An 11822-nucleotide genomic window follows, 5' to 3' on the forward strand; every position below is an offset into this window, starting at 1 on the left:
GTTTGAACAGCCGGTTCCGCTTTCTTAATTCTTCGATAAGTCAGGGCCAAGCCAGCTCCGATCCGCCAGAACCCTGTTACCATGGTTCCGAATAGGTAGATATCCTCAGCACTCAGGCTCACCCGAGCCCAAACTTCTCATTGAGAATGGGGTGTCAATTGCATTTAGGGACCAGTTGATCCAATCCATAATTCCTCTTTTAGGTTTTAGAGAACAGACTGTGAGAGAGTGTTCCAGGGAAAAGTAATACAAAAAACACGAGACTAGACAAGGACACAAGAGGCTAAGCAGGGAAGCTAAGGGAGAGGAGGAGGAGGAGAGGAGAAAAGTGCGACCGCCTTCGTCAAGAGCAAGAGCAGAAAAAATGTTCTGATCATCCCCTGTAAACCCTAAAGATGGTTGTGAGGGAAAATCCCAGTACATCCACAGATTCAGAAATACTCGGACCACCAGAATTTAAAATCCCTTAACCCTTTAAAACCGGTCGGAGCGGGAACGCTCCGTTTTGCGTAACTTTTTTTAAAATCACTGTAGAACTGCAACCACGTAAGCTAGCGCAATAAAAAAATTTGCATATGAAACCAGATGAGTTGTACTTACATCTTATGCCATCAGCTTGTCCTAGGTCACAGTTTCCTTCCACATAAAGCTTTGCAAAAATTGCATAAAAAGCACTTGCAGCAACAAGAAAATGTAGTTTTGTTTTTTTTTTTGTTTTGTTTTTTTACCTTTGGGGCCTTATAAGCCTACACTGGTGGGGTTTTTTTAAAAGTCATGTTTGACTCTATGCTTTTCTGTATAGTTTCTGGGATGCTTAGAACTCAAATTGCACTGCTGGAAATAGTTTATTTTGATGCACATGCTGTTTTGGTTTTTTTTGCAAATTTGCATTATAATATTTATTTTCATTTTTTCCTGCAGTATATAAAAATTGGTGTATCTCAAAAACAAAAACATGAAGACACTCAAAATAAATTTCCTGTTGTTGGAAACTATTTTGTGCAATGTTTTTGTATATACAGTTTTGAGGGATAAACCTCTTAAATTTCTCTAACTAGATGTAAAAAAACCAAAAACGATTTTCAATTTTTTTTGTAGTTTACGGCACTTTTTTGCCATTTGTGTAGTTATTTTGCACTTAATGCATACATATTATTAAAGTTTGGGCTATAATGGTTGTATTGATGAATAGCAACTTGAAATGCTCCCAAAAATGGCACTACGGCATGTAAAAATATAAAGATAAGCTCTGGCGGACTTGGTTCTATGGTAGGTCTTAAATGGTAAATGGCCTGTATTTGTATAGCGCTTTACTTGGTCCCTAAGGACTACAAAGCACTTTACACGTTCAGTCATCCACCCATTCACACACTGGTGATGGCAAGTTACATTGTAGCCACAGCTGCCCTGGGGCGCACTGACAGAGGCGAGGCTGCCGGATACTGGCACCACCAGGCACTCTGACCACCACCAGTAGGCAACGGGTGAAATGTCTTGCCCAAGGACACAACGACCGACACTGTTGGAGCCGGGGTTCGAACCAGCAACCTTCTGATTACAAGACAAACTGCCAACTCTTGAGCCACAATCGCCCCTTTATTTAAAGGGTTAAATAAAATTCTTCTGCATCGAGTTGCTGCCACATGAAGTTGAACGAGTACACCTAATGAAGTGGCTGGTGAGTACAGTGTTGATGTAAAAGCTGATCCATCTTAAAAAGTGTTTGCTTAATGTTTACATAATACAGGAATGACGACTTTTGGAAGTATTACTTTGAATTGCTGGTTGTGTTATCATTTTCCATTACACATTTGAACTTGTTGCACTGGATCAAGTGACCCTGTAAATTACTGAAGATGACATACAGTAATGGTGATATTTATGTCCAGTACTTACATTTGATGACGACATGAATCGGTGCTGACTCAGTAGAAGTTAAGTTCTCTGATTCCAGAGTTATGTAATACACACAGCTATAGTTGCCCTGGTGTTTATACTCAGCTACAGGGAAACTAAAGGAAGCTGAGTTGTTGACAGATGGCTTGATGTGTGGGATGTTGGAGAAGATCAGACTGAAATGGCTTGGATTGATGCTTGAGTTAATGAAGCAGGTTAAGACAAAGCTATGGCCCTTGGTGATCTCTGCATCTGCATTAGGACCCCAGACCTGTACTTCATCAAGAGATGCCAGGGAGATGTTGGGCTGCTGCAGGGTCTCTACATTAAAAATAGGAAAACAAAGTAGCATTCAGTCCATACCACTTTTACAGTGTTAAAGTAAGACATTTTGCATTCATTCACTTCAGTCGTCTAGGAATCTATTACTGTACACTGTACTAAATATCATCAAAATAGACCTGTTGGCAACTGTGAAGTGTCATTCATAATCACAACTTGTTACTTTAAATTTAGCAACTCAACTGCTGATCCTAACTGTCATGAAGACTTCCTCTATAAGATGCTCTTTGCATGTCAAGAAATACAGATATATACAATAGATATTTATATACAAGGTTCACAGGCATTAATGCATAAGTGATATTTTTGCAGCCACATCATGTCACTTGTTGATGGTTCATATTCCTGTTCAGAAGCTTTACTGTTCTTACTTTTCTTCTTGTGTTTGTTTACAGTGACGATCAAAACAGGCAATATGCTTAACCTCATATTATCATTTTGCATTCTCACATTCCTTTGTCTACTTATTATAATGCCAACTGTACTGCAGGAATTATATGAATACCATTTATCATTAATCTAAATTATCTTGGAACTGCTCTGAGGTAGGAAGTGTTACACCCCTGTGCTGCACCTATTAACCTCAAAGTGGCATGCCTGCATCAAAGTGTATTGACTTATAAAGCTCTATGGGCCTAGCTCTAAAATGTAGATGTAAATCACCTGAACAGACAACAACCACACCCTTATTGCGTTCACAGCCATTTTCTCCAAATCTTCCATGAGGACACTGCATTAGAGACGTTTCTCGCGCCGAACAGTTTACATCAGCAAGCCACATTTCTTCTTTTGATGAATTAAAGCTGACCGACTGAGAGATTGCCAGTGCCTTCCCACACTTCAACTCTCTGCAGACCACTATAGCATCATTTAAGACCCAGGAATCATCACAGAGTTTTCCCCTGCTGGTGCTGTTATAGACTTCTACTCTTCCATAGCACCGAGCTGGCCCAACTAAACTGATGTTAAAATCTAGCAAAAGAAAGAGACAAGACAACAGAGTGCTCAGCATTTTCTGCATGTGGTGATATTTATGCAAAACCTTGTAATCTGAAACAAATTTCGCAAAAGAAGACTGACCTGCAGAAGTTGAAGATGCGATGAAGAGATAAGAGACTGCAGAAAAAACAAAGGTTCATTAAACACCTGAAACAAGACATGAACATGTTTTGTTTCTGATATAGACACACTAAAGAAAAGATCAGGTGTAAGGAAATTTAACTCTAAATTTAAGGCATTTTGAATGTAACAGTGCTTGTCACGCTGACCCTTTGTGTAAGTATAGAAAAATAAGACAAATCAACCTAAAAATGTCAAATGCAGCTCACCTATTGCCAGATAAAAGTTTCTCTGCTGTGTCCACATGATTGAGACAGAAAACATACTGAGAGCAAAATGAGTCATCAGCAACACCAAACCCAAGTTGATGAAGAAATGCTTAAGACTTGCGAAATGTGTTCCTCCACACACTTCCTTGTTCCTCGTACTTTTTAATGAACGCAGTCTACAGAGTGCAACAGACAAAGGCTGCAGCAGCTGACAGTTATATTCATTTACCTTTTTCTTGCACAGAATGTACAGAGAGAGGAGTTTTTAAAATTGTGTTCACTTCAAGAATCCTATATATGAAATCAAGAAATGCATTCTAACATCTCTAAAATCTTTGTTTTGTTTTGGGATTTTTCATGAAAAAATAAAATCACTGATAACATCTGTTGGACATAAAATGCAGGTGTTTGTATTTAAAAATGTAGAGCTGATATAACAAAAATAAAACAGATTTGTAGTGTTGGCAATAAAATAAAATGTGGAGAGGAGCAGGAAGGTAGGACACTGATTTCACAGGTGCACAGTCTGTGCACTGGATGCAGTGGTCAGCATGCCTTTGTACCTTTGTAATCTACATTATGTCACAGACCTGTGACGTTTCGATAACACAAATGAGGCAAAAAAAAAAGAGGAACTCACCCTCGCATGATCTTTTATACATGCCCCATTTCTTTTAGCTGAAAGCTGATGACTTGTTACTGAAAGTGACTTTTATTTAAAATTTACATTTTATGCACATTTATATTTCTTTAAGAGATATATACTACAGGGGGAAAACCATGAAAAGCTGCAGCCTGTCTCTACAAAACTGTAAATGCTGCCCTTAAATGTAAAGGCAGCATACATTATTTTATTATTTTCCTTAAACAATTTTGGTTAAAAGTAAATGTATGCATATATGATTCCAAATATTAAATAAAATGCATGATAATCTTTAAAATATAAAAACTTAGGAAGAAAACCCAGGAAGCAGTTTCTGAACCATAACGACAACCGTACAAAATTCAGCCCCGTTCTGGTGCTCGGTTTCAACTCCGGCAGTTGCCTTGACCATGAACTGAAATTACATAAAGCCTAACTTAGTGTAACATTTTTTTGAAGTTATTATTATTTGACTTCATTTCTTAATATCCATGCATCACAGAAAGGCTGTAGGCCGTGGTGAGAAGAAAAAACAACTTCTGTTGATTCTAAGGTCTTATGTATAAATACATAATAAGAAAACCATCTGGCTTTAAAATATTTAAATACAACCTCAGTTGAGCAACAACATAGCATTTCACATGGTATCATTATTTATTTATCAAAAACTAAGGCAAAATGTAGAAGCCATCTGTTAAAAAACTGAGTATAACCCATGACTCAGTAACTTGTAAAACCACATTTACCAAAAATAAGTTGAACTGATCATTTCTGTATGACTTTATCAGTCTCTCTCATTGTTCTAGAAGAATTTTGTTGTTCTTCACAGTATTTGAGTTTCAGTTCTCTTGTTCATTATTTGTTTCATGGCATTTGTTTCATTGTGCATGACGGTGTCACACAGTGTTCTCAGCGTTCTCCAAATAAGATCATGGTACATGTTAAAAATAAAAATGGAGGTTTTGTTTCTGGCCTGCTTAGTGGCGAGCAGCTTGAACAGCAGTAATCCATGTCCGTCTGTTCATGTTTGCTCACTTCTGCCATCTGGTGGTTTGAAGAGACATTAATGCACAAAAACATGCACTTTAAACTTGGCGTAAGAGCCAAACCTCCGGGAAACATATGAGCACAGTACTTTGCAGAATACATAAAGGTCAGTGCCCTCACCAGAATATCACATCTCTGCTTGGCTTTACTTTGATAGTAGAGAAAAATACCCAGAATGTTATCTCATAAAATACACCAACCATGCAACACGTGTGGGAATTATAGATACGCAGAGCAAACTTCCACACTGGTCGGAAAGTACCTGAGAACTTAGTGATATAATATCATTAGAAGGAAGCTACTTAGGAAGCAGAAGAGAAGGAAGGTGGCGATCCAAGGGCTTACATCACAATAGAAATAATAGTGAGCAGTACAGATATAATGAGCCCATCATTACTCACAGTAACTTGTGTCCATCATAGGTGTATCTAAACCTCTGACTACAAGTGTGCATGTAGCTTTCTGACAAAGATATTGGCAGTTTTACAGTATGATGAATGACAGACATATGTCTAAGTAGATTACAGGTGCATTTTCTGTTGAAGCAACTTTCATATCTGACAGTAGTTCAAGCTCACTCGGTCATTTTGTCAGTTTATGCTAATTCACACAAGACTACAGCCAAGGAAGGATAAATCTGTTCAAAAATAGTCTTTAAAGACTTGTTCCCCAGAAGTTTTTTTTAAGTCTTTCTGAACACTGAGATGACTTGTGACCTCTAATCTGATCTCACAGTATAACACAAGAAAGAAGATGTCTGAGACACACAAGATACAAGATGAGTCAAGAGCGAGAGAAAAACAAAGTGAAACTGTTCTGTGCAGAAATGCTACATACTTCCTTCTTTTTTGCAGTGGACAAAAAAGAAGTACTTATGTTGTTATTTATGGAATAAGCAGCAACCTTGAATGATGTGTCATGTACACTTAATTAAAATAATTACCTCCACATCCAAACAAACGAGCCTGTTAGATTTTGAGTGATTTACACAACTATTGTACATGTAAAACATTTTGTCCTATATTTAAAATTAATAATATTTTTCTGACTATTAAGATATGTACTATATATTTTTTGTTTTTAATTACATCACAAAATAAAAGCATTGTTTCTCAAACACTATAACCAAGGCAGGAACAAAATCACTATCAAGACTTACATTTATCTCACGACATTTACCTCAGGCCTCTAAAACTATCTTTGCCAAAAATGTAAATAAAATCAGGCTTGTCCTAAATTGTTCTCTTATCATCTTCAGTCCTTTTTTTCTTTCCTGTTGAATTGTTTTTTTTGGCCATTTCCTGTTTTACTTTGATAGTTTGTGTTTGCGTGTGTTTTTAGGTTTACATTTTCTGATCGTGTTCACCTGTGTTAGGTTCTTTTAGCTGTACCTTATTCCTCACTTGTCTCCTGCTGTCTAATGCACATCAACAGATTCCTGAGTTATTCTCCATACTCTCCAGTTTTTGCCATCTACTGTGTTTCTTGTTTGTTTGTTACCTTTTGGAATTTGTTTTTGGATTTATGTCAGCTAATAAAGCTCACCACTTGTTGATTCTATCCCACATCATAAGAACCAGTATTATATTAAAAGCTAATAGCAAATTAATATAGGATTGAGGTCAAAATGTGAACGTGACCATTAATCACCTGTTTTGAGAATATGCTATGTTTGTATGCTAAAACCTTTTTACCTCCATATTACAATTAAAAAAGAAAAATTAATGCGCATGAAAGGCTTTGTTAGTTGTTAATACATACAGTGTGTATTACCCACTAGCCACCACAAGGGGGTGATCACAATTCAGGTGTTTCATAACATTTTTTCTATACTTTATGCAGTTTGGATGTTATACAGTATGTTTTCTATTTTTTGTACAGGTATCTTGTTTTAGGTTTTTTTTTTGAGGACGAGTAAAATTAATTTCTTCTTTGCACTAAGCTATGAATAGACCCAGAGGAGAAGAAAACCAACAGTATAAGAAAGAAAATGCAAATGCCTTCCTAAAACAGAAAATTAGGCTCACTGATCAGTCTGCTGTGAAACCACAGTTACACAACGCTGTTGAGTTAAAGCTTTCGTGAAGACACAGACATATGCACATATAGCCATGCTGACAGCTCAGCGAGCCTCATAGCGTGAGAAGGTTGAGGAAGTGGCTGGTGTGAGAATGCTGCCACCGCAGCCCTGTGGCAGCTTGCACTGTGGTCGTCTCAGCTCGACCTAACGTCCTCTGAACCCCGCTTCAACCTGCTTTCAACTTCCACTGCGCACAGTGCCACATGTGCTATTGCACGTGTTCAGCTTTTAACTTCTCTAATTCCATAGAAGTGACGCAAATATATGTAAATTTCATAGAAGTATCTGTTATTTACCCTGGTTCTTGTTTTTAGAATCATCAGAGAGTTTCCTGTGTCATCATTTGTTAGTTTCTGCACCAAATATACATTTCAGCATTTAAGCTCATACTCTAACCGTGGTTAGAATAATTGCAGTCTATATTAAAGGACTTTTAGTTTCTCCTCACAGACTTTCATTTTTGTTCCTACAGGTACCAATTTACCAACAGAGTAATCTCCAAGACGTCGTTCAAGAAAAAACAGATGAGCTGATTTTCAGTTTGCTCATTCTGTGAAGGTTACCAGGGTTCATGTGTAAGCAGCAGAAGTGAAAAACAGGAAGGAATATGAGATTTGAGACGTAAGGATGGGAGTGCAGTAGGAAGTGGCACATGTATTGAACACATATCTTGCTCAGCACCGAGAACACATGACACAGAGATGCGTGTGGAGCATGTGTGTAGGCGTGTAGCCTATATATCTTTGAGTCTGCAGCTATCTTATTGAGGACATGCCTTCACAAGCTGGTTTTTTGTTGTTGTTTATTTTGTTTATAAAAGGACTACGACCACATCTTAAAGTGTTTTACTGTGTGTGTGTGTGTGTGTGTGTGTGAGAGAGAGAGAGAGAGAGAGAGAGAGACATGTTTTATTTGACAGGTACTCAAGATTTGTTACTGTAGATGTTAAACAACAACATATCGGGCAGTCTGTCCAGTAGCTCTTGGCTATGTGGTTTAAATGTGCTTAAAGAAAAGTGCTTTGACTCCTTTATTCAATATTGACCAATCAGCAACCACTAGGAATGGAAAATTAATTTCCTAATACTTCCTCTAATAGCCATTTGAGGAGTGTTTCCAAAAGTGCTTCACACCCATTAGACTCCCAGGGTAAAATGTGAGTCTAATGGATTTCACTCCTCACTTTTTCTGAAAGGTTTAACAGTGTGGTTAAAAAACAGTTTGTTTTACAGAGAGCCATAGAGAGTCGCTGTCTGCTAAGCCTTACCTTCAAACGAAACTTGCTCTCTCCTCCATGCTGTTGATATTTGGAACATTTTTAATTTTTACAAGCATTTTAATGAACTCACACATAACATGTCCAGGACATTTGTGTGTCAGTCAAATTCCAACATTTCATTTTTCCATTATTTAGAACGAAATAACACATATGTGTTAATTTGTAAATGGACTGGTTCTTATGTAACATTTTGCTACTCGAGCACTCAAAGTGCTTTATTCACCCATGTACACCCATTCAAGCACGTAAGTTCTTTCGATCTAACATTTACACAAATTCAATGCATCAACCTTCTCTGCTCTACCTCCTGATCTGAAGCTACCACTGTATATCTTGATGCATGCTCAAGGCAAGGTAAGGTATCGTTTTCACTCAAGAGGCTACTTTAGACTGATGAACTGAAGACGCCACTTGAATGAGTGATGAAATGTTTCTCTAACTGAAAATAAAACTGTATAGTTTATGGCTACAGCTTGCTAACTAAGATTGTTAACATCAGCTGATGTAGTAGTGTGCCAGTCTCTTGTCCAAATATGATAAATATTTCTTCCACAAAATCAGCAAATAGGCCACAACAAGGCTTCAAAATAAAGTTTTGGTTTGTGTTTGGTGAACACTCAGATGAAGCGATCGGGTGATTAGAAAAGGAGTGTGCTGGTTCTCTACAACCACCTCCCCTCACTATCCCTGCCTGCACTTTTTAACGGCACTACATGTTTGTGTGCAGTGGGATGTGAAAATGTCAGTACATCCCAAGGTAATAGTTGCTCAGTTTAAAAAATTGTTTTGTTAAGGAAGCATCTGATCTGCTTGGAAACAATGCATACAGGTGAGAGTGATTCACTCAAAGCAAAATAAATGTTAAATTTCAATCTTTGCAGCTGATTTAAATAAATTAAACAAAACAGCTGCTCACTGACAAAGAAAAAGTAATGGCATACAAACACCTTTAAATTCATAAAATTAAAAACAAATTAAGCTGATCTGGACTTTCTTAGGATTTGACAGGTGGAACCAAACTTCTAGTGTTTCTAAATCTGGAAAGACAGTATGTGCAGATTCAGCTTAAGGGTGGATGATTTTGATCTGTTGGTGTCTAAGTGCATGTCTACAATCAGAAAGAAAGCGCATGTTTTAATCTGCATCAGGAACAGTATTTGCATAGGATGAAAACAGCTTACCAAAGATGATCAAATATTTCGAAAAAGCCAACTATGTGCAGAAAACCCCTGGGCATCTTACACTTGAAGGAACTTAGGATAGAAAAGCTATCAAACATTTCAGCAAACTTTATTGAAAATCAAGTCCACAAAAATATATCTAAGGCCTAGAGTGTGTTATTACTATTTTAACATGTATTGCACAGCAAGAAAATCCTAGGGTTAAATGCTGTGGTTGGCTGGGGCCTTTGTATGTAGAATATGCACGCTCTTCTGTGTCTGCCTGGCTTCTCTCTCCAGCTTTATCCCAGTGTCCAAAGACATGTATGTTAAACTAATTGGTTGAATCTAAATTTGTTGTAGGTGTGAATGTGTGCACAGTGCTGGTTGAGTATCTCCGTGTTTTAGGTCTGCAAAAGATGGATCTGTTGGTAAATAAGTAATTTTCTCAGCACCGACTTAGGGGGCAAAAAAGAGCCAACGTAGAATCCAGCTCCTATCCAACAAACGTGTGAAGAGTAAAATTTGGTCTATTTAGAGTTTATTAACTGGTTTATGCTGACTGACTGACAGCTCTACTGACACAGGCAGCTGTAGTCTCGCTTAAGCTTACCTTTCTAATTCTAGTCATTTTTTATGTAGCATCAATGATGGCTACATCTATGCAATGCACATGCAGCCTATGGATTCAGTTTGATAACTAGCTTTGACTGAAATTAAATGCAAACATTAACATGGGCTAAAGGATAAACAATTGTTTACCTGTTTTTTGTCAAAAATCACCACCTCATATCTTAAATATGTGAAAACGATGTCTCAGGAGCAGACATACACCTCACCACATTGACTCAGGAATGAACTAAAAACTTCATATCTGCTTCTAGAAAATCAGCGTTGGCAGCTATAGCCAAACTTTAGGCATGGCATTTTTTGGCTACTCTTCACTTTGGGATAGACCCTCAGCTAGCTGTGGGTTTAGGCATGATTCTAGTTAGACATTCATTTATTGTGATGATTGGGATAAGAATTTACAAAACGCATAATAAACTCAGTACTGGTCCTGATCGATGTTTTGGAGGTGATTAAGAGGCAGTGGTGACATAGCAGGAAAAGACAGAGATTCCTTCATTTTGTTTTACAGCACTGGAGCTGTGTTCTTACACACACGCACACGCACACACACACACACACACACACACACACAGTGCTCTGCCCAACCACTGAATGTAATTCGGTGCGACAGCTAGCCTTCACGCTCTGACGCACTTTGCCTCCCAAAATGGACGCAGAAGGACCATTTTACACACACATGTGCACGCGTGCACACACACACACACACACACACACACTTACTGCACAAATGGGCTTTCTGTCTAGATGAAAAACCAAAACATGAAGAACGCAGAGCTGTGACTATATGGTTGGGGAAGTTGGGTGAATGGATGATCCGTTTGGGAGATGTACAGTCAAACCGACAGATTGTCTCAAAAGTGGCAAACGAGACATTTTGAAGCATCAGGAAAACTGGTGTTTTACACAAATTCATAGGTCAATAAGGCTTATTAGGAATGACATTTTTGGACTTGAGGTAGCTGCATGACTCATTCAAATAAATCGGTGACAGCAGTTTTTTTTTATATTAGAGATAGTTAATAGGTCATTTCAGCAATGACTCAATTTTTGCTTGCGTGGTTTGGAGTCTTCTCTTCTCCAGCCACAGTCAGACATTTTCCTGCTCGTGCTTTCCAACTATTATTTACCGACTGTTGCAGCACATTTTTGACCTTACCTTTTTTTATCTGCTTGATTGTCTGTGTTTTCATGATTGATTTTTTTAAGAAAGATTTCTGCATTTTGCTTTATGTTTTCATTTTGTCACAAACACAATATATCGTGAACACCAGGAGCAAATTTCTTTAGTTTTGATACAAATATTTCCTTGTACTCAGTGACAAACTACTCTGTAAAATCTGACTGGTTTTCAAACATGAAAAAATTGTGCAAACTCGTTGCCTTAAAAGACCTAAGCAAAGCGTACTTACTCATT

Source organism: Pundamilia nyererei, unplaced genomic scaffold (genome assembly GCF_000239375.1).
Source record: "Pundamilia nyererei isolate P.nyererei 1_Seehausen unplaced genomic scaffold, PunNye1.0 scaffold00290, whole genome shotgun sequence".
Taxonomy (NCBI): domain Eukaryota; kingdom Metazoa; phylum Chordata; class Actinopteri; order Cichliformes; family Cichlidae; genus Pundamilia; species Pundamilia nyererei.